At 40.7% G+C, this 24302-nt stretch overlaps 1 pseudogene; it reads right to left on the bottom strand.

Annotated features, from left to right (window-relative positions):
* Positions 1-11086: 11086 nt before the first annotated feature.
* On the bottom strand, positions 11087-22426 carry LOC115677507 (uncharacterized; annotated as a pseudogene).
* Positions 22427-24302: the final 1876 nt, after the last annotated feature.

Below are 24302 nucleotides of genomic sequence, written 5' to 3'. Positions count from 1 at the left end.
TGTTGAGCCTTGGTGTTTTCCTCAACAATTTTCTGTAGGTTCTGCAAATTTTGTTCTAGAGCAGCCTGCTTGTCTTTTATCTCGAGCAGAATAGAAAGGATGTTCGATTTTCGAGATGGTGACCTTGGTCATTAGCTTCTTGGATCGATTGTACCACTGCGGCGATTACGGTGGAATCTCCCCTGAGCAGGTGATTGATCTTTAGAAACATGCTCTTCATGAATTGGTTACGAAACATTTGGGCCGGTTCGGGAACATGTTACAGTTCGCAGATGTGACTGATTCAAAGTGTCTTTATACGCTTCCTCATTTGCATCATGCAGAAGAGTTTTTCTTTTCTTTCTGTACACTTTGATTGGGGTTGGAGAATCAGTTTGCTTGCTTGCTGAATTGGTTCTTTTCCTTTGCTCCTTTTCTTTCTGAACTTTCTTGCCAACAGATTTTGCCTCTGACTGTTGAGCCTCTTTCCTTTTTACTATGTCCCTTACATCTTCAAATTTCTTCATTTTGGAGAGCATTTTTTCTCCAACAAACATAAGTGGAAGCATAGTTTCTCGCAACTCACCAGGAATAGATAAATTGAGATACATGAAGATACGAGTGATCAAAGCTCCATATGGCAGATGACCCTTATCTTTCTGTAATGCTCTGTACATATGGAATATTATGAGGTGAGGAAGAGAGAATGATTGACCTGTCAAGATAGCCCAAATGAGCTTGATCTCTGATTTCGAAAGGTCAGTTTTTGAGGCATCCTTTGGCTTTAAACAGTTGATGATGATCTTATGCAAGATCACCGATCGTCTTGATAAGTCAGAATAGGAGAGATGTCTTTTTGATCCTTGAGCAAAGTTCGGATTTTCAGAAGCTAGCTGAGAAGCCTCTTCAAGACTTACTGCCAATGGAGTAAAAGTGGAGTGTGTGGCTCCAATTATCCTTGCCAACTCATGCGCCTTTAAATCAACTTTCTTGTCACCAATAGTAAACTGTAACCAGTTTGGTGACAGAATTGAAAGATTTGAATAAAAGTAGGCAGTTAATTCAGCATAAGTGTTGGCAGATTGAAGGCAAAATTCATAAACCCCTAATTTTTCAAACGGGTTACGTACGAAATTCCAGCCTTCTCCAAATACTCGAAATCCACAGTTCTATTGTTCATTACTCCTCTATCAAGTAACATGTAGTACATCGATGCGCGATGCTTCGAATAAGCCTCTGTTCCGGCAAGCCGAGATGCTATGCCAACTTTTATCTCAAAATTCTCAAAAAATCGTGCATCATCATCTGGAACAACAAATTTTGAAGCACTAGATGTCTTAGGGCTTACATGAACCGATTTCTTTTCAGATGGAGTTGAAGCTTCTCCAACTTTTTCTTTGCCCTTTCTTGAAGAAGTTTCTTGTGGAGTAGTGCTGGTTGGAACTTGCCCTGATTTAGTGCAGTATTCAGAATAGATTTTCACAAGGTGAGTTTCAGAGTGAAGATCGTTGTCTTTCAGACAAGCACGAAGAGCCGACTCAGAGGCATTATTCCTTTTCAGCCTTTGATAATTCTCCCACACACGTTTAATGTTTATGAACCGAAAATCGGTTTTACCGGACGATTTCGGTGGAGACGAACGCCGAGGGTTGACGCTTGAAGGGTCGGCATGATGATCGGATTCTGAGTCTGAAACTTCTAAAAATTCCGCCGGTGCGGTAGATTTTGAGTCTTGATTAAGAATACGAGAAGATCTTCTGTGGGCCACCATCTTGACCGGCATTATGATCACCTTTGAAGACGAAAGTTTCGATCTTTTGGAAGAAGAAGATGAGAGTCTCTGTATATCGGAAGGTTTTTGAGAGAAAAAGATCGTACTGATAGGGTTTGGAAAAGAGAAGGACGGGTTTAAAAAGGAGGTTGATAACTTTTTGGAAGGAAAAAGTACTTTTAGAAATTAAGAGATATCCTAAACAAGTAGGAAGAAAATATACTCTCTAAAACTTAACCAAACATATCAATATATTAGGCAGATTTTATCAGATAAAATAGAATGCATACCTGATTTGCTTCCAAGTATAACGAATTATAAAAGTATCCTGCCAAAAATGTCAATTATATACCCGCCAAAATTTGAATAAGGAACGTACCTGTCTTTGTGAGTCTGAAAAATGTTCAGACTGAGAATACTTGAGTCGAACAATTTCCTGTCTATCAAACACTTCAAGAAAATGGATAAGTAATGCACAGTTTTCTCGATGAATTCAAATGAAGATTTATCAAGAGGTTTTGTAAATATATCAGCTAATTGATTCTTAGAATCAATAAATTGAATATTTACATCACCATTTTGAACATGATCTCGAATAAAGTGATGCTTGATTTCAATATGCTTAGCACGAGAATGAAGAATTGGGTTCTTTGTCAAATTGATTGCACTTGTGTTGTCACATTTGATTGCAACACTTGATTCTTCAATATCAAAGTCTTGTAATTCTTGCTTCATCCACGAGAATCATGCCTGACAAACTTTCCAATGCTACATATTACGCCTGCTTAGTCAGAGAAGTGCACGTACTCTCTGCTTCTTTGAGTACCAGGATACCAACATATTCCCAAACAGGTTGACATGTACCGGAAGTACTTTTCCCGTCCACTTTACATCCAGCTAAATCGGCATCGAATATCCAGTAAGAGTAAAATCGAATCTTTGGAATACCAAAGACCTAACATTGGATATGTTCCAATGTATTTGATTATTCTTTTTACTGCAGAGAAATGAGATTCCCTTGGGTCTGATTGAAATCTTGCACACATACAGACACTAAAAAGAATGTCAGGTCTAGAAGCAGTTAGATATAATAAAGAGCCTATCATGCTTCTATATACCTTCTGATCAACCTTTTTACCATTTTCATCTTTGTCCAGTTTGGATGAATGAGACATGGGAATGTCTGTCTTCTTGCAATTCTGTAATCCAAATTTCTTGATAATCTCCTTTGCATACTTCTCTTGACAAATGAATGTACCATCTTTGGTTTGTTTCACTTGAAGGCCAAGAAAGAATGATAATTCTCCCATCATACTCATCTCGAATTCATTCTGCATATTCTTTGAGAATTCCTTGCATAGCAATTCGTTAGAAGATCCAAAGATTATATCATCAACATAAATTTGAACAATTAAGAAATCCTTACCCTTTTTCTTAACAAATAAAGTTGTATCAACTTTACCTTTGGTAAAACCATTTTGCAGAAGGAAGTTACTTAACCTTTCATACCAAGCTCTTGGTGCTTGTTTCAGACCGTAAAGAGCCTTCTTGAATTTGTAGACATGATCACTCTTTCTTGGTTCTTCGAAACCAGGTGGTTGTTCCACATATACTTCTTCTTTGATATATCCATTCAGAAAGGCACTTTTCACGTCCATCTGAAATAATGTAAAGTTATGGAAACAAGCATAAGCTAGTAGTAGCCGAATGGCTTCTAACCTTGCAACTGGTGCATATGTTTCATCATAGTCTATGCCTTCTTCTTGAGAATAACCTTTTGCAACCAGTCTTGCTTTGTTTCTTGTAACTTTCCCTTTGTCATCCAGTTTGTTTCTGAATACCCATTTTGTTCCAATTACTGGATGATTTTTGGGTCTTGGCACAAGCTCCCATACTTTATTGATTCTGAACTGCTGAAGTTCCTCCTGCATAGCATTGATCCAGCTTTCATCTGATAAAGCTTCACTAACTTCTTTTGGCTCTATTTCTGATATCAAAGCCAAGTTGCTGATGTTCTCTTTGTGTTTGGATCTTGTCTTGATACCATCTTCTATTTCTCCAATAACGAGGTTCTTCGGATGACTGGATTTATGTTTCCAGTTTTTGTCATATTTTTCCTTCTGAAAATCTGCAGACTCTGAACTTTCTGGTTGAGTCTGTATTATATCTTCTTTGCCTTTTGATGCTTCTGATAATTCTTGAATGTTGGGAGATGGTTCAGATTCATCTCTGTGAGTCTGAATGTTTTCTTCAAACCTCACATTCATTGATTCTTCAACAGTCTGAGAGTTCTTGTTGTAGACTCTGTATGCTTTACTTGAAGTTGAGTATCCAAGGAAAAATCCTTCATCTGCTTTCTCATCAAACTTTCCAGTGCGGTCATTTGGATTTTTCAGGATATAGCATTTACAACCAAACACTCGAAAATATGAAATGTTGGGCTTTCTACCTTTGTAAAGCTCATAGGGGTTTTCTCAAGAATGGGTCCGAGAAAAGCTCATTAATGATATAGCATCTTTGTAAAAGCGCATCGCCCGAAATAAAAGGAATTTTGCTTTCAATCAGCAAAGTTCTTGCCATTTCTTGCAAAGAACGATTTTTCCTTTCTACAACACCATTTTGTTCTGGTGTATAAGGAGTAGAAAAATTGTGTTGAAAGCCATTTTCCTCACAAAAATCTGAAAAACTTTGATTTTCAAATTCTCCCCCATGATCAGTTTTAATGCAGGAAATGGAATAGCCCATTTCATTCTGAACTCTTTTTGCAAATTTTGAAAAATATGAAAATGTTTCATTTTTATGAGCAAGAAAGAACACCCAAGTAAATCTTGTGAAGTCATCAACAATGACTAAACAATATTTCTTACCACCAATACTTTGTGTTCTGGTTGGTCCAAATAGGTCCATATGAAGAAGCTGCAAAGCACGATCTGTGGAAACATGATGTATAGACTTGAAAGAACTTCTTACTTGTTTTCCTAGAGTGCAGGCATTGCATAACTCTGTTTTCTTGTATTTCAAATCTGGTAGACCTCAAACCAGTTTCTTGTTTGAGATCTTTGAGATTTGTTTCATACTGATATGCCCCAGTCTTCTATGCCATAGATCTTCATCCTCTTTGATTGAGATCAAGCAATGAGTGGAGTTTGGATTGACATCTAGAAGATAGATATTGCCATGTCTTCTCCCTGTAAATGTTTGAGAAGAATCTTTGCTTGTCCCCTGAGCATGTATCTTCTTGAAAGTTGATTCTGAAACCTGTATCACATAGTTGGCTTATGCTTATCAAGTTGTAGTTGAGTCCTTTTACCAACGAGACATCATTGATTGTAAGTCCTCCAATTTCAACTGTTCCTTTGCCAACGATTTTTCCTTTGGTATTTCCTCCAAAGGATACTTTTCCACCATTCAGATTGTGTAGATCAACGAATATACTTGGATCTCCTGTCATATGTCTAGAGCATCCACTGTCTAGGTACCACTTCCTTTTTCTCTTTGTGGTAACCTGCAAAAAACACAACATCTCAAGTTTTCTTTGGTACCCAAATTTGTTTGGGTCCTTGAGCATTAGTATAGGCTGTCTTAACAAAATCTCTTCTAACAGGTCTCCAGACCTTAGGACATTCATTCTCAAAATATTGTGGATCTCCACATTTTGAGCACTTGAGTGCACTTCGACCAACAGGTTTTACAAAATTCCTTTTGAAATGATTTTTATAAGCTTGTCGAGGAGGTCTTTGTTTTAATCTCTCCTTGACCTTTGGAAAATCAATCAAGCTATCACTTTCCTTCACAAATCCGAGACCGGTTTGTTGTAGTAAGGAATTTGGATAGAAAGGATATGCTTCAAGGTTTCTGAACCCTTTGAAAATTTGGAAGTAATTTCTGAAACTTGCTTTTTCAAAACTGCATTTTCTTTGGAAAGAAAATCTCGACTTTCCTTGACTTGATGAAATTCTTTTTGAAGGAAATCGATTTTTTCTTTTTGTGAAACATCCTGTTGCCTCAGTGATGAATTTTCCTTTTTCAAAGAAGAGATGCATTTAAGAGCGATCTTGAATTCAAAGCATAATTCATCAATGTAATTTGATACCTCAATAGGCATGTCGAAATGTTTTACCTCAATTTCCACTTTGGGATCGAATCGAATCGAGTCCGAGTCGACTTAGCCATTAGACAAATCTTCATCACTTTGTCTTCACATTCTGTGTCACTCCAGGTTTCTGCTTTTAAGGCCTTCTTTGCTTTCTCAAACTTGGTCTTCTTTTTCAGAAGTGGACAATTTGGCTTGATATGTCCACGTTTCTTACAGTGAAAGCATATAACATCCTTCGATCTTTCTGTCTCATCGAAAGATTTCTTCTTTTCAAAAGGCTTCTTTCCCCTGAGGTTTCTTCCTTTGATCTTCATTTTCTTATACTTCTTTATAAATAGAGCTAGTTCTTCATCATCAACGTCTTCATCTTCAGAATCTGCATCAGAATCAATGTTAGTCTTCAAAGCAATTGATTTATTACCTTTGGATTCAATCTCCTCATTTCGTTTCTCAGTCTCATATGATTGAAGAGTTCCAATTAACTCATTCACTGATAGAGGCTTGATCCTTTGTGTCTCTCGAAGAGATGTTTTGATGTTGTCCCACTGATTTGTCAGTCCTCTCAGAAGTTTGTTGACTTTCATTGCATCTGGAACTGGTTGTCCTTGATAAGCAAGACCGTTTACTATATCAGTAAACCTGTCATATAAATCAGCAATTGATTCTCCAGGCTTCATTTTGAAAGATTCATATTGACCAAGCAGAAGATTAATTTGAGTTTCCTTGGCTCGATCTGTTCCTTCATAAGTAATAAGAAGAGTATCCCAGATTTCCTTAGCTGATTCACAAGCAGCAATTTTTTTATATTCAATAAGTGATAAGGCACAATAAAGAGAATAAATTGCTTTGGAATCTAAGGTTTCTCTTTTGGATATCTCAGTTTGAGATAATGGAGGATCTGCTGCTTTGCTTGCATCTGCCTTTTCTTTTAAATCAGAAGACTTTGGATTGACACCTCTGATGATGACATCCCATTGCATGTGATCAATTGACTTTATGAATGCCTTCATCTTATTCTTCCAGACACTATATTCCTTGCCATCGAAATATGGTGGTCTGTTGTTGCTCTGTCCTTCAATGAGCCCTGGAGCACCATAGCTAGCCATATAGATCGTTAGCTCAGAAGTAAGACACTTCAATAAATGAGCAACCTGCTCTGATACCAATTGATGTAGCTAGCAAGGATCACCTAGAGGGGGGTGAATAGGTGATCTAAAATAATTTTTAGTAATTTATGTGGAAACGAAATAAATCACAGAAGATTCTGAATAAAGTTCAGATTCAAGACAGATTATATAGACGGTGCTCTTGATGTGCAGAATGTAAAGTAAGAGATAAGGGAAAGAGAATCTGCACACAAGTTTATAGTGGTTCGACTTATAGCAAGCCTACGTCCACTCTCCCACGCTTACGACCTCTACCGGCTGGATTTCACTATGTAATCAAGAGGAATTACAACTTCTGAGTGTTAACACTTTTGTGTATGATAGGACTCTCTATCTTACACAATCACTCTTACAAAGTGTCCCTCAAGATCTTAATATTTGGCTCAGAATGACAAGAGAAAAATGATTGGATTAAGCTCAGACTTTGGACTTGTTGATTCTTGATTCTGTACTTCCTTCTGCTGCTCGTTGATCTCCTTAAATACTCCTCTGCTTCCAAACTAGCCGTTGGACAGCTTTCAGAGGATCATCTTCCAATCTTTACCTTGGACAGATTTGTATAGTAAGAAATTGAGTAGCCGTTGGTTGACAGATTCTGAATCCCGCTGATTCTGGTCGCCCATACAATCAGAATCTTGGTTTCCATAAGTAGAACTTTGTCCGTTGTAATGCATTCTTGTCATGATGTTTGATTGTCAATCAGTTTGATTCAGATTGAGATAATCAGAACATTCCTTCTGTGAAATCCATGCCAGATCACTAGCTGTTGTGTTACGTTCTGAATTCTGCGTCTGAATAAATAATTTCTTCTGCGTCTGACGAATTTCTTCGTCTGAATAATTTCTTCGTCTGCATTTGCATCTGAATAACTTCTGCATCTGCATCTGAATATCTTCTGCTTCTGAATCTCAGAACTTCGATTATGTGGGTCTTCAAAAATATACTTGACAGCTTGTAAAGTCTGAATAACTTTCTTCTGAGCTTCCAGAATATACAGACCTGGAATAATTCAGAATAAGTATTAGATTTACAATAACATAGAAGGTTTTGTCAACTTCAAAATTAATAGGAGTTTTCCTCAACATGATGGACAACGATCATATGAGGATGGATGGCTGCATATTGAGTCCAAAAGAAATAATTAGATTGGGCGAAAAACGGACAGGATGAGTCATGTGCTTTGAGTCTTTTCTTTGCTCTGTTTTTTTATTGATATTTGATGTGTATTCCTGGTGTCAATGTCTAAGTGGTGATAATATTTGTAATCAGTGATATGAGCAAGTGTACAGGAGTGATAGCAGCACGTGAGTCTTGATATTGTGATCTATTGGAAATGTGGTACTTGCTGATTGTAACTTGTTTTGAAAATTACTAGTAGATTCCAGCCTTTTTGTGACTGTTAGTGTTGAGAGTGGATGTAAGCTTGGGGATGAAGTCGAACTAGTATAAATTTACTTGCAATATCTTTAGTCTCTTCACTATTAGCTTCATCCGTTCAATATCATCACCGTCTGTTAAACAGCAGCACGCGCACTTAATTTCTACAATCTGTTTCTTCCGATGTTTGTAGTTGAATTTGTTATATTCCGCAAATATTTTCCGTAGTTCTCAAACAACCTATTCACCCGCTCTAAGTTATATTGTTAGCCTCAACTAACTTACAAAAGAGAGCATTGATCAGATGGTTTTCGAAGATACAAAGGAGCAACTAACGATGCACTTCCAATTTGAATCTACAAGATTAGGGTTAGGGTGGGTGATTAGAGGGGTGCGAGTGTAAGCCTGCCGTCGTAAACGGGGTTGAGAGATCGGTTGGTGGTTTCCCTGCCCGATTGAGGCAAGGCTTGCTAGCGGTCTCGATGGTGATCACCAGCACCACTCATGTGATCGCTTCTTTTATGATTTGTCCAAAAGAGAGATGGTGAGGCTGAGCAAGACAAGACTAGACATCCTGTCCTGAGCAAGGCAATGGCCCTTTCTCCATGGTCGCCTTTGCAGACTATGTTCCGTGGAGAAACCGATGATGGCGTCGGCCAATAGAGCCAAAAGAGCACCGAAAGTGATGCAACGGCGGTTGCGGTCACGCTTACTTTGATGGTGGCGTGGCCACCACTGCTGGACACACCCCTTCCCCTCTCTTCGCATCATTTGTCTTTGATAAAATCATTTTATTTAGAGTATAAAATCATTAATTTTATTTATTTTTCTTTTATAGTAATTAAAAACGACATGTCAATTCCACTTGTAAGCGCCCTTTGTCCCATGAGATGCCACTTACGTTCATTTGGATGAAAAAGGTCACTGGTCATCCTGTCCCTCGATTAAGGGTACGTGCTTTTTGGAGCCATTTGAAAAGTGGAGCCATTTTTGTCCCTTCGCTCTGCTTTTCTGACGATGTTAATACAATATTTACGGCCTATGAATTTTCAAGTAAGGCAATCTTTCTCATGCCAAATAAAATAAAATGAAGAAGTTGATTTTTCCTTATCAAAAATTCTTTTATTAAAAACATGGGGTAGCTAAACTTTTAAAGTCAACTAATTCACATGAATGCATGTAAATCGCCAAATTATGTACATCGGGACTTATCAAATTCTTTTTGAAATGCCATTGTAAAAAAGAGAAGTAGGAAAATATGCGTTCATGGTTCCTATAAGTTGAACTAATCCATTATGTCATCTATTGAGGTTGAATGTGAAAAAATCCTTAATTTCTCGGAAAACATTGAAAGTATTCGCAATGCCAATACTCCTTAGATTGAAGACTCACGCCTCGTCTCGTCACCATGGCCTCTCGCCCGATTGTCCTCGTTGACAAGGAAAGTCACGGGACAAGGAATCTGGTCACAATGGGAACGATGGAAGAGAAGGGAGTGAGCAAGGGTATAACTGGAATGCTAAAATATTAAGTAGGGCAAAATTGAAAGAAAAAAATTTATTCACTCATGTGTAGCATTTCGAAAATGCCGGTTGCATCGGGCTAAAGCAATTTGTAAATGCTAAATTTTGGCTCAAAGGTCTTTGGGATTATGTTAGCAAACACCTCAACTTTGGCGTACAAGCGCCTTTGGAAATATGCACCCTAAAGCAAATTTTTCCAACCAATGAATGCTGTGGTGAACCTACAGCGAAAGAAAGAGAAAGGGAAAATTACAAAAAAAGTCATAAACCTATTGCACTTTTGTTAATTCAGTCCTACACTTTTTAATTATACCAACCAAATCCTAAATCTTTTCATATTTTGCCAATTGAGTCCATCTAACCAATTTTGATCGGAAATCGCTGATGTGGATGCCAGCCGTCCTACATGACACGGCTAGAGCTATATTTTAATTTTTTCCTACATATCACGCGGAAAATTTTTAATAATATTTTAATTTATATTCGAATTTTTTATTATTTTTTTATTTTGTCGGTACTTTTTCCTTTTTCCTTCTTGTTTTCTTTGTTTTTTTTTGCTAACCCTAGGCCGGCTAGGTCGCCGGGCAACCCTCGCCCGGCCTAGGCGAGGTGAGGGCCAGGACGCCCTTGCCGGCCAAGGGTTAGAAAATAATAGAAAAGAAAAAATAATAAAAAATTTAGAAATTTTTCTTGAAATTTTTTAAAAAAATAAAATTGTCTACGTTAACACCGGTCGTGCCACGTTGAGCGGCCGATGTCCACATCAACGATTTCCGACCAAAATTGATCGGATGGACTTAATTGGCAAAATGTGAAAATGTTTAAGACTCAATTGGACAATTTTCGACCAAAAAAATATTGACACAATTAAAAGGTTTATGACTAAATTGGCAAGAGTGCAATAGATTTAGAACTTTTTTATTAATTTTCCCAAAAGAGAAATATGATCCCAAATTGGTCTTTTTCTAATAGACGTTGTTTAATGAATGGTCTCTTGCTAAATGACGTTTCGATCAATACTCATGTCATTGTCCATAAAAGAGTCCATGCTTATGTTAGAGTCAAGAGGTGTTCATAGTGGAAATTAATTTTTCAAACGATGCTATTCTCTAGTGACCTGTCTTTGTGGAAAGTGGTGTGGTGTGGTGTGGTCCCCTAAACTAAGACGTTTTCCTTAAACCCATCCCATCTAATAAGGATAAGTTTAAGTAATAAGCAATAATTCACATGAGCACGCCACACTACACCATCAACATACGCGGCAACCTCCTATCATATCAGACTCCGGGCGAGAACGATCATGTAAAATCATTTTAAATATTAATACAAAATGTGCAAAATTTGGGATGTCACAGGGGAATCTGTGGATAAGGAATTTGAAGGGGAAAGCGACATCTTCATCATGGTAGCATTTGAAAGACAAATGTCTAAGATTGCCAAAGATGTAATGTTGCTGCAGCATCAGAACATCCTCTCTCGCTAATGCCAATTTCTCCAAGTGTGGAATGACCTGTGGGAGATATCCCTTTAATTAGACCACCAGAAGTTGACACGGGGCATAGCCACGGCCCAATGACTAAAACTGTCCTTCCATTTATTGGGGAAGAGAGGGAAAAGAAGTCGAAGAGCATTTATACAAGGGATGTTTGTTGTTGTTAGTGGTTTGCCCAATTCATCAATCAAACTTCCGCAATTTCAATTGTCATCTAATCCAATCCAAAAGTAAAAATGCTTGAATTTCAACAAGTTCGTAGCAAAAACTTAAAACAAAACTTATTTGTTTTACCAATTCATGTTACATGTATAGTAAGTAGATGTGTTTCAATAAATACTAAGATGATGTGTTAAGTACAGTTCTCATATATTTTTTTTTCTTTTTGTGTAGATCACGAGTAGCGCGTGGCTTCACTATTTTTTATGACTCTGAGAAGAATGCATACAAACTGAACAAATGATTGGCAATAAAACATCAGATAAGCTAAGAAACAAACCAAAAGTACATAGCCCATTATGTGTTGGTATATCACTGATATAACACTCAAACTGAGGTTGTAATTTCGATTAATTAGTAACTTGGAAAGCGTTGGCAAGTCATCAGAATAAACGTTGGTAGAATCTTAAAGTAGCCGGTAATCATGAAAGTATAAAAAAATATAACTACTTTGCAAGATCCATAAGATAAAACGTTTGTTAGAGACTAAAATCAGTTGGTGTCTTAATTTAACGAATGTTGGTAAATCAATCAAATTAACATTTTTAATTTCAAATTAAATTTAGCGATTCATGGGGCGTTGGTTCATCACAAGAATAGATATTGATTGATTATTAAAGTAGTTCGTAATTTTGGAAACATTAGTTATTTTTAAAATCTAACAAGATAAAAAGTTGGCAAGTAACTAAAATCATTTTGTATCTCAATGAGACGGATGTTGGTACACCAATCAAATTAAGTTCTATAAATTCAAATAAAGTTAGTAATTTCAAAAACATTCGTGAGCCATAAGCAATATGCCAAATGAACACAATACGTACTATTTTTTTAAAAATTTTGGTGGACGGTATAGATCACATCAAATTAAATACGGAAAACCCACCCATAAGACACTAGGCTGCGTTTTATCCTATCCTGTGTTTAGTGGTGGTCCAGGATAGGATAAGGTCGGATATAGACTGGATATAGCCCGGATAAAAAAATCCGAGGGGGGTGGGATAGACCTGGATAGGATTTCTAATGTCTATTTTTCCAGAAACCCTACTCTCCACTCGCCGTCATCTTCATCCCCACACCTTGTGCACTTTCACCAAAAAAATTTCTCGGCTTTTTTTCCTTCGCCGACTCCTTCGGACCCATGAATAGCCAAAAAAAAAAAATTTATCCTATCCGACTTTAAATCTGTAGTCCACCAAACAGTTGATAGGATATGAAGAAATACCAAAATTTCTTATCCTATCCTATCCAGTCCTATCCTGTTTAGAAATCCGGACGACCAAACGCAGCCTAGCGGCTCATTAGAAGCCTGACTATGTATGCAAGTTAATTCAATAAATTTTTTTTTCAAAGTAAAAGCTGGGATCATTCCGAAGATTATTAGCCGGAAATAATTAACTGCAAACAATCTTTAAATTTCTAAGCAATCCACAAGTTTGGTTAGGTGAGTATTAATAAGCATAAAATGTTTGACAATTTCAATTTCCTACAAAGAATAACAAAGCACCGAAAGCTATGCACATAAACTAACGAAGAATACAGCAGAGAGCTAGAAATTAAGGACTGTACCTTTTCAAAAGAAAAGAGTGCCCGTTGATTCTCGCTAGTAGTTGTACCTTGGCAGCTTTGGAATTCCCAAGCTAATGAGAATGACCTCACCTTGCGGTAATGTCTCACTTGCAATTCCTGCAAAAGTGGCCATGTTGAAGTATGACTACTTGTAACAGCTCGAATTTCGATGTAATTCCGGGATCAATAAAATTGACAATATTTCGCATTTCATTTTAGTAAGTCTCGCCCAAAGCTGATCACTCTCGGGATACTAACCAATGGGGTATGGCTAACTAGGAAACGGAACGTGGACCAGGGACTCGATAGTGAACTGGACACCGATCTCGAGATATGATGGGGGAATATTTTGGGCCAACGTGGGCCGATCTTAGGAAAGGTGATGGATTTGGTTTAGCCAACTCCAACGATGTATAATCGAATCACAGGTGATTCTGCATGACCGAAAGTGCACGTGGCCAACCAGTCCTGAATCTGAACTGAACGATCGCGACCTCTGGAACTAGCGATAATTCCTCTCTTTCTCTCAGCGATCGAGACCGTCTCGACTCGGATAACCCTAGGTCAATACGCGTAACCCCTAAACAGCCGCCCGTTAGTGAGAGACCCTGAAATTGGAAATTTAGCGAGTTTTGGTCACGAGATTGGACCCGGATTTTGGTACCGATTTTTGAGGACTTGTACAGCTATTTTCACGATTCTGACGTCATCTTACGCTGGCCACACCCGTTTGGAGTTAGTCCGGCCGAAAAATGGAATTTCGACCCGAAAGTCAAAAATGACGATTTTGCCCCTCTGGTCACCGATGTCGATTTTGAGGCCGTCTGAGGTTATTTTTCGCGGCCGATGTCATTTTAGGGTGGCCACGCGCATTTAGAGTTGTTTCGGTCAAAAATTGGAATTTTAGCTCGGAAGTGAAAAATAATATTATTTTATTCCCTAGGACTTTGCAGCCGATTTTCGAGGGCTTAAGAGGCTATTTTCGCGATTCCAACGCCATATTATGTTGGCCACACCCATTTGGGGTTGGTATAGCCAAAAATTGGATTTTCGACATGGGACCGGAAAAATGACCATTTTGCCCCTGGGCCGTTTTCAGTTCCGAATTTTGGGAAAATATTTGGGATAATTAAGAGTATTTATCAGCTGAATTATTGGACCTGATTACCTTTTTGCCCATAATTATTTGGCTGGAATGAATATGGACCGTTAGATTAAGGGCATTTTAGTCAAAACCGTTGGATCGGCGACACGTGGCGCCCTTGGCCCACCATATTTGACTAGCTTGGACCAGTCTCTCTCTCCTCCTCCCCTCATTCGGCCAGCCCCACCGATCAGCTCCCCCTCCTCCACGTTTTCCTCTTCTTCCTCCTCGGCCGCCGTCCGTTCGCCGGAGCAAGCCACCGTCGCCAGAGCCGCCGTTCACCGAAGCTGCTGGTCGCCGGCGCCGCCTAGCCTCACCACCATCCCGTCCCACCTTTTTCTCTCTCTCATTCTCTCTCTCCCTTCCGGACAAGGAACGCCGGAGCCGACCACCGCCGAGAAGCCGGTCCGTCGCCGTCGCCGTCGCCGCCGGCACCGCCACCCTCACCGACTCACTTTTCCACCTCCGCCTCGCCTTCACCGTCCTCGCCGCCGTACGGTTCGGCCAAAGGACCGCCATCCGTACCGCCGACCGCCGTGAGCCGCCGCCGTCGCCACCGTCGGAACGCCGCCCCCGGTTCCACCGTTCACCGGTGATCGGCCGCCGTTCCCCGTCGTCGTGGTCTAGGAATAAGTGAGTGTACCTCCTAAACCCGAATTAGGACTGATAGTGCATTTTCTGGACTGGTTTGGGTATTATTAGTGTATACTGGAACGAATTGGTGAATCGATTGGTGGAGGAAAATTACTGGATTAATATCAGTGGATTAATGTGAGATTAATTAGTGGATTATTGGACTAGCCGGGACTGATTGAGAATTAGGTGACTGGACTGCCGGGTATGCCCGGGTTGGCTGAATTATGATTATTGTGCCCAATTTTGGGAAAATTGAATAATGCCATGTCGTGTGCTCGGGTGGCCGACTCATGTGGAGTGTGACTGACCAATTGACGGCTTGATCAAATTATTGAACTGTACATTGTGCATTAGGCCGCACGGTATTAATTGGCCAAGTGAGCACATTGTTGTGGCATAAATTTGACTGGTTGTCTACAGTATGTTTGATGCTCATGGTGCATTGTGCTGCATTTCATAGCCACGCATTGTGTATGCCGAGAATGAGGCATGTGAGGAAATTGTGCGAGAATGCATGCCTGTCATGAGCATATGATCACCTAATTATACCCTGATGCGTTTTTACGCGGGGTTCAGATAAAATTAACAGTGTGCTGTGTGATCACATATTGGCCTTCGGGTCGTGCCGTCCTCATGCACTTTGTAGCAGGACGATGCCCGGTATATCCGGAAGACAACCATTCTCATGCACTTTGTAGCAGGCTCTGGTTCATAAGGAGATCGGTGTTGCGCCTCATGCACTTTGTAGCAGGCTAGAGACACTGGGCAGGAGGCGTTTTTACGCTGGCCATGGAGTGTTGTGAGCCTTCGGGCCGTGATTTTTGGATCAGTTATTAATTAAAAATGGGTTGTATGCCAGGGTGCAGTGTGAGCCATAATGAACAGGGCATAATGATGACATTTACATGCATAAGAATGCATGGGCTAATGTGCGAGTGTGCGAGACTTGGTGTGTGGCATGCGAATCAAATATTAATGAGCATGAACATGCGTGTGTCGTACGTGTGACCAGTGTGTTCGCGTATGTGCCGTGAGCATTTTTATGAACTGCCTAACCTGCAAGGTCAATTGTATGATCGATCTGGGCCCAAGGGCCTAGGTCATTGTTTGTATTTTGCATTGTTTTGTTGGTCAGGAGAATGCATGTTAGCCTAGCCTAGGTTTAGGGGTTTTACTCACTGAGATTCGTCTCATGGTTGTAAAAACCCACATTTTCAGACCCCCGGCCGTAAAGATACCGAACCCATCGCTTTTTGGAATACCTATACAGATACATCAGTATACAAGTACATACCCCGCAGGAAATGGGGAATCTTATGTGAGATACCGATCCGTGGTATTTATAAACGTGGGAGAGTATTTTCATCAGACTCAGGAATATGTAGCTTGGTGCTTAAGAGATGCAGATGGAAACCTCGGGCAACCCCTTAGGACTTTTGACGTGCCGGTTGGTCAAGATGGATTGATGATCCCACAAATGGCTGATGGTGAGATTGTGGATCCCCAGATCATAGACGAGCCGGTCGATGTAAATCCGATACCCGCGATGTGATATGAGGACCCCGAACCGATGGAAGAGGAGCCGGAACCAGAGCCGATGGATCAAGACTCAAGTGAGGACGGAGAAGTCGCTGAGGTAGGATCTGACGAAGAGTTGGGAGTAGACGACGAGTTAGGTCTCTACCTAGATCCAGAGCTGGAGCAGGATTCTGAAGATGAGCGAGCCCAAGCCGAAGATATGGATTCTGAACCGTCCGAGTCTTCAGAGAATCCTTCAGAGGAGCCGTCGGACGACACTACTGAGTCTTCCGACCCTGAGTGGGAACCCTAGGTTTATCCTGAGCCATAGCTAATAGTGAGGGCTGGTAACTTTTTGACTGTAGCCCTCTCTTTGAGTTAGTCTGACCTCTCTAGCCACTTCCCTTTTTGACCCTATGGCTGCTGACTGTGTAGGTGTGGACTTGTATCTTTTGAAGGTTGTGTATGGATGTTTGTAAAGAAGTTTTCAATAGCAATGTAAAGTGCAAGTTTGTTTTCATCATTGTTGGTTGCTTGTTTGGTTATTCTTGGCTCATGTATATACTGTCAAGGTTTGTTATTTATTACTTCCGCTTGTGCTTTGTTCTCTGTTTGGGCGTTGGGTCGGCGACGCTTCCTGGGACGTCGCACACAATCAAATCGACCTTTCCGTGGGATGTTAGCGCTTCGTGGGGTACGGGGCGTGACACTACTCCCATAGAAGCTCCACAATTCGGGCAACTCAAGTAATCTCAGGTCGGTTAATCGCGGAAAGAAGAGATCACTTGCATTCATCCCTACTCTGTCTTCCTCCACGATAATTTCCTTCACCCCACTATCATGTACTAAAAGTTCTTCAAGCTGTGTCATACTTTTTGCCGCCGAACTTGGAAATAAACTTTTGAGAGTGTCACACTCGACAACTGCCATTCATCGTAAGTGTCTAAAGGTAAGACCACCTTGAGGAAGTCCACTCCACATGTACTTCATTTTTGGGAGCCGCGTCAAAACTAATTCTCTCAATTGAAAAGCGCTTGTAAAATGAGATTCGCTAAAATTGAACTCTTGGACATAAAATACCACTTCTAAGGACTCACAATCGGTCACGGTTATCTTCTTTAGGTTTTGAAATCTTGTGAGCATAGTACAAGATGAAAATATGTATGAAAGTTTCTCACAATACTCCACTATTAGTGTCTTGAGTTTGTTAAACGCATTTGAAGCAAGATCATCAAGCCATATCTTCTCCACATTATCCATGTGCGAGATCTTCATCGATTCCATATCAGGAAACTCAACTTGTTATTTTTCAATTTAATTAATTAGAGCCAACTCTCTGTTCCCAAAGAAAAGAGAAGACTGTAATTTTAGAACAAGAAAAATTACAAGATAGACATTATCAATAGAATAGAAAGAAAAGAAGATTAGATGCACGTTTTTTTCTTTTTAGCAGATGCCGCCCTCTATAAAATCCATTCTTTTGTCATATCAATTTTAGGTAGAAAGTATATATTTATCTAATATCTATCAAGCCTTATGTTTGAGCGGTAGCATAACCACTAACTACCTTAGTTAGACAAGCGCGCCTCATATGTTTCCCATTAACCTCAAATTTAACCTGTGTTAGATGTTGCTCATTGCAACACACAAATACACAATAGCCAATATACTCTCCCATTTCTTTAAACCATTTAAAAAATAAGGATAATATCATGAAAAATCCCAAACTGGTACACCTGTAACAAATTTACCATAAACTAATTTTCACCTCCAAAAACCCCAAATTGATACATTTGTAATAAATTTACCCTATGTTAAATTGAATTAATATCACGAAAAATCACAAACTTGGACACTTGTAACAAACGGAGTTTAAAACCACAAACTGATACACCCATCAACTGTCACGTGGTATCCAACTCATAAATTGATTATACAATTTGACGGAAACTAAATGAGGGTAAAATTATCATAGATGTACCAGTTTGGAATTTTTTATGGTCAAAAAATTAATTTGGGGTTGTCACACCCCGAACCCCATCGAGCTCGCGATATCCCCGCTCCGGTCAAATGGTTGCGACGTCCCAGGAACATCGCCGACCCAACCCAAACATCAGAAACACATGTGGAAGCGAATATAAAACCCCTGACTATAAAGACGACAAGGGGGTAGATCAACAAGACAGTCAAATAACAACAACAACATTCATTTATACAATACCATAGCACCGAGCATACAAACATCATATTACAAACATACTTAACAAACGAGCATTCACAACCACCGCCATAACAAAAGGATCAGGTGGTTTGGTTAACTTAACTTCACTATAGGTCGACCTATTCTGCGCAACCCCTAAAATACCCTAGGGGGAAACTACTGGTCGCCCTCCTTCATTCAGCTCCTGAGTCTTCTGGTTTCTGCTCCGGAGGATCACCTGCAGCTCCACTGGGCACCATGGGCGGCTCTTCAAACTCCAAAAAGAGGAGGCGAGCCTCCTGGGTCTAAGGTTGGAGGTCTGAAATTGTGGATTATACAACTATGAGACGAATCTCGATAAGTATACAACCCCAAACCCCACATAGGCTCTCACGTACCGCCAGACGAAACACGCACAACACATAACAATTAACCAAACTAACAATCACATGCGATCCTACCTAGAACCCATCATGCACGTTCCTACACGTCAGATAATAACACAGCCAACATGCCACAATGATGCATCATAGCTGCGCACGTGCCTCGATTATAAGGCAAAACCTACTTGGGCACGTCCCATACCATGCCTAGCAGATTTTACCCCATAATCGAGCGCTACAATACGCGATACAAACCATACTCGCACACGAACTCACACCACGCGTCAACTTTCACAATTCTCACACGTCTTGCCAAGTCCAACTCGTTCTCAACCTTTCCACCACTACCGCGCCCGCGTAAAACGCATCAGGCCAATGGTCTTCTAACCTCGTCAGGCATCGTTACCCCGTCGGGCCGGGCATCGTCACCTCGTCAGGGACGGCATCGTCCCGCGTAAATGAACACGCCTCAGGACGAAATCCTACACTCACTTGCCTTCACTACCGCGCCCGCGTAAAACGCGTCAGGCCAACAGTCTTCCGACCTCGTCAGGCATCGTCACCCCGTCGGGCCGGGCATCGTCACCTCGTCAGGGACGGCATCGTCCCGAGTAAACAACACGCCTCAGGACGGACCTTTTCCAACCAATCCTACATTCCTGTACCTTCGCACCTCACGTGCCACACTTACCACACGACCACACATACACACGGTCACCCACTATTTCACACTCCACACACACTTCGCAATGCACATCCTCGTCACACGAACACCCATGCTTGGCACGCGAACTCACTGCACAATCGCACTACCACACCTCACGGCCACACACATAGCACACACGGCTGCACATAATCAGCCCACAACATATTCCAAGCCAGCCAACAATCACAAGTCGTACAACTATCCAATTAAACCCATACAAATCATAAAACTACCAATCGAACACACAATTTAGTCGCGATCATTCCACATCACCTCAGCCCTATCCGAGCCTACTAAACCACAGATTTTCAATCACTAACTCAGTCCATAATGACCAAACAACCAGCCTTGATCTACACTCCAAAACAGCCACACAAACCACCAAATTCGAGTACTAAACGAGTCTAGCAATACCCGAGGTCCTAGGTAACATTTGGGAGAGTCACTTACCCTAGAAAGGCGGAACAAACTAGCTGGATGGGTGGCTGGAACGGCGGAACAGACAGCGGCGCCGGCGGCGCCGTCGGCGACCCGCGGGCGAGCGGGCCAGGTGGCTGCCCGCGGGCGGGTGGTGACGGGCGGGCTCACGGGCGGGGCATTTGGGGGCGATGCGGTCGTATGGACCAGGGGAGGAAGGCCAAGGGTGGCTTGGTGGTGGCGGGGCTGATCGGAACAGCGAAACAGAGAGAGAGAAGGGTAGACGGTGGGCGATGAGGCGCGGCCGGAAGAAGAAGAAGCAGCGGCGGTGACCGGCGGGAGGGCGGCGACCAGACGGCGGCGAGCTGGTGGCCGGCCAAGGGGGCTTCACGCATGGGGAGAGGGGAGAGAGTGAAACCGATCGGTGGGGGGGTGAGGAGAGAGAAAGAGGGAGAGAATAATGAGAGAGAGAGAAATGAATATATTCTACCCCCAATAATTGCACTCCGAAAATTACTAAAATATCCCTCTAACTACCCCTCCGATCTAAAGGCCAAGATTTAATCTCATCCACATCCGACGGCCCACAATTGATCTTATCCAATAATTCAAAGGGCAAAAAGGTAATTACTTATGGAAGGCAAGGGGCATTCTTGTCCCCTTATTTTCGGCCAAACAGGATATTTCTCAGTCCCCCGACTTAATCCAGTCCTCAAAATTCGTTCGCGGTCCTAGGGGCAAAACGATTATTTTTTCGGTCCCGAACCGAAATCCATTTTTTTGCAGAAATGGGTGGCCCCAAGGTTGGCCAAGACAAAAACGTCATCGGCCGCTCAAAACCGTCACTTTCAAAATTCTCGATTCCCGAGCCCGAATTTCAAGAAATGACTAGAGTCGATCAATTGCGACTTTAGCTTATCTCTTGCTAACGGGTGGCTCATTGGGATTACGCGCTCTCGACCCGTGACCGACACTAAGTCAAATCACGTTTAAGTTTGCTCGAACCAAGGTGACCTCGATTGTCATATAATTGCGATGGTCTATCGCTAGTTCCCTTCGGACACGATCAATCAAATAGATCGCTCTCTATTGGCCCAAAACATTCCCTCGTCAATCCTTATGGTCGAAGGTCGAACCAAGGTCGAGTTCTTTGGTCGTGCGAACTCAATCCCGTGATAGCCTTACCCCTAAGGTTAGCATCCCGAGAATGCGCGGTTCCGGGTGAGATCTCACTATAAGTGCATTGGCCAAATATTTATTTCATAAATCTCGGGAAAAGGATCGAAAATTCAGAATGTTACAGTGGTAAATTTATCACAGATGTACCAATTTGGGGATTTTCGTGGTATTAATTCCAAAAAATATAGCTTGTGCATTAATAGGTATTGGTGACAAAAAAGAAAAACCAATTAGCACAAACCAATGCTTCATGGATCTTGCACTTCAAAATTTCTCGGGCGAAGAATAGACTGCAAGGATACACTACAAATACCGAAGAAAGAAATCCAAAAATTAAATCAAAAGATGGTAAAGAGCAAGTACGTACTATTGAGTTGATGTTGGACGGGATTCTCCAATCACCAGCAGATTTGTTTCTTTATTTAGTTTTTGTTTTGGTTGATGTTTCTTTATTTAGTTCAGTTCTTCGAAATTATCGAACGTTTAGGATATTGATCTTGAATTATTTCTCTTAATAGTTGAACTTTATTATTTAAGTTGCATGTAAATATAGACCAAGAAAATAATTTCTTTAGATCTAATGTTGAATTGATTTGATTACTAAGTTTGCTAAAAAAAAATTTGGTCAAATAAGTTTGCTAATTAGACATATATTTTTCCCCACTTGAATTGGCCCGTCGATCTCTTTAATCTCTTTAGTTTCTCCCTCTTTTCTTATTATCTAATTTCCTCCACTTATAATGAATCTAAACCGGGATAAGAAAAATTTGATGTGGATAATTTTTAAAAATTAAAATTAAATTATGCTTTTTTATCATTGTTTATCATTTTTTTTATTTGGCCAATCTAATTTGCAGATGCGCACGATGAAGAACTTCATCTTCCCCGTGGTTGGGGTATTGTAGCATCTAGGGATTTTAGCTAGCCAAGCCCAAATCCGGCGAGGGCTCTGCCGCACACCTCGCCTCTCAAGACTCCCAGTAATTCCTCCTTGCTCCCCTATCATCACTCGCCTATCCCTTTTGACAGCCAATTGTCGTTGGCCTCTGTCCATCGCCCACCTCGACCTCAGATATGAATCCCCTTGCTCCGGTGATCATCCCCTTAGGCGCCAACCTTCACCATTGGGAGGTGTGTCAGAGACTCCGAGAAGAAACCTCGCCTTCCCAACCACACCTCTTCCGTTGCTGGTCGCTTGCCTGGGTTTTGGGGTTTATGGGTTTCTAGGTTGCTGGTGGTTGGTCACTGAGTTGCGGGTCTGGAACGCTAGTCATTAGTTGCTAGTTGTTGGTCGGGGTTGCTGGTTGGGGCTGCAGGCAAGGCCACAAATCTTGCCCAAATCTGGCGAGATTGTTAGTCGTCAACTGTGAAGGCCCTAGGCTTAGAGTTTCTTCTAATGCCACCCACAAAAGCACCCCAAAAACCGAACGGTGACTTAGGAATATGAAATAATGATTCTTGCCACCGGTTCCGACAAAACCCGAGCAGCCGTGACCAGATCCAAAAGAAAAGAAACATAGATAAATATGCATTTTTGTTTTGTGCCAGCGAGGGTCACCGGATCCTGGCCGGTCACAAAGGCCTTGCCCAGATTGGGCGAGGGCCGCTTCACTCACGGCCGGCAATGGCCTCGCCAAGGGCAAGGCGGCCCTCCCACAGTCTCAGCGAGGTCTTTGCGGCCGGCGAGGGTCACCAGGGACCCTCGCCGGCCTAGAAAAAAGCAAAGAAAATAAAAGAAAAGAAAAATAAAAAAAATCCACATCAGAATAGAAAATTAAGTAAAAAATCCACGTAGGACGATTTGCCAGAAAATGGCACTCAAATGATCCATTTTACTTCGATGTGGCACTTAAGTGAGAAAAAAAAAGTTATGGTACTTAAGTGAGCGCCGTATGAAAATTATAGCACTCCTACTGTTCTTATCCCAGCTAAACCTAACTTTCTACATGCTTTCATTTGATATTAGTTAGTATCAGATCTAGATCCGTTCTTCATCAATTTTGAGCTAGATCTCTTCAACATTAATTGGTATAAGAACTTTGCTTTGAGTAAGTCTTATCGTCGTGCAACTATTCTAGACCAAGGGCCCTTGCTATGGTACTTAGTTCAGTTGCTACACTTGCATATTTCTGATATGATATTTTATGCCTACTTAACTTCAGCCGCCATGCTTGCTGATTTGGAGCCACTCTATGTTTGGTATAATTTTCTCTTTGAATATTGTTGTGATATTTATTAAATCCAATATATCGAAATTTGAAAAGAGTAGGGGTTATCATGAGTATTTTGTTGAGTAGTATGGCGACTACTATTATTATGATTATCGTGTTATTCTAATAATTTGGACTCTCATGAGTAATACGACTATTGTCGTGATTATGATTAATATAAATCCTTAACAATCTTGAAGAGGTTAAACAAAATGTAATGATCCGAGAGAATATTTCAACAATTTTGGTAGGGATTGAATAGATTTAATCAAAAATTGCAAGGAAGACATGAAATCTAATTAATTAAGGAATGTAATTTTTCCCTTTTGTGGATTGTGAGATTATTTGGTGTGGATATTTCTTGAATTTTGCAACAACCATTATCTTACTCACAGGAATAACCAACGGAGAAAGGACTTGACTTTTCTTAATTTAGATATGATTACTTACTTGGAACTCTTGTTTTACTTACATAAAAATATAAGCCAAGATACTAATTTTCTTCAGTTTTGAGGATCATTCCATTTAACACCAAAGCTCCTTTGTTTAGCATTTGATTAAGCTGACTACATTTGACCCCAAAGAGAAAAATATTATGTTAACTCCTCGCAGTTTTAGTCAAAATCGGGAAATAAAGATGCATTGGAAGTCTTAAATCCTATGTATGAAATGTAGTCAACTTCTAAGCCTTTCAATTGATTTGCTTAAGTTTTAAATCTT

The sequence above is a fragment of the Syzygium oleosum genome, unplaced genomic scaffold (genome assembly GCF_021117445.2).
Source record: "Syzygium oleosum isolate NSW1041296 unplaced genomic scaffold, Sole_v2.1 Sole_v2.30, whole genome shotgun sequence".
Taxonomy (NCBI): Eukaryota; Viridiplantae; Streptophyta; class Magnoliopsida; order Myrtales; family Myrtaceae; genus Syzygium; species Syzygium oleosum.
Note: the sequence above shows the minus strand (reverse complement) of the source record. Positions and strands in the feature narration are given on the sequence as shown.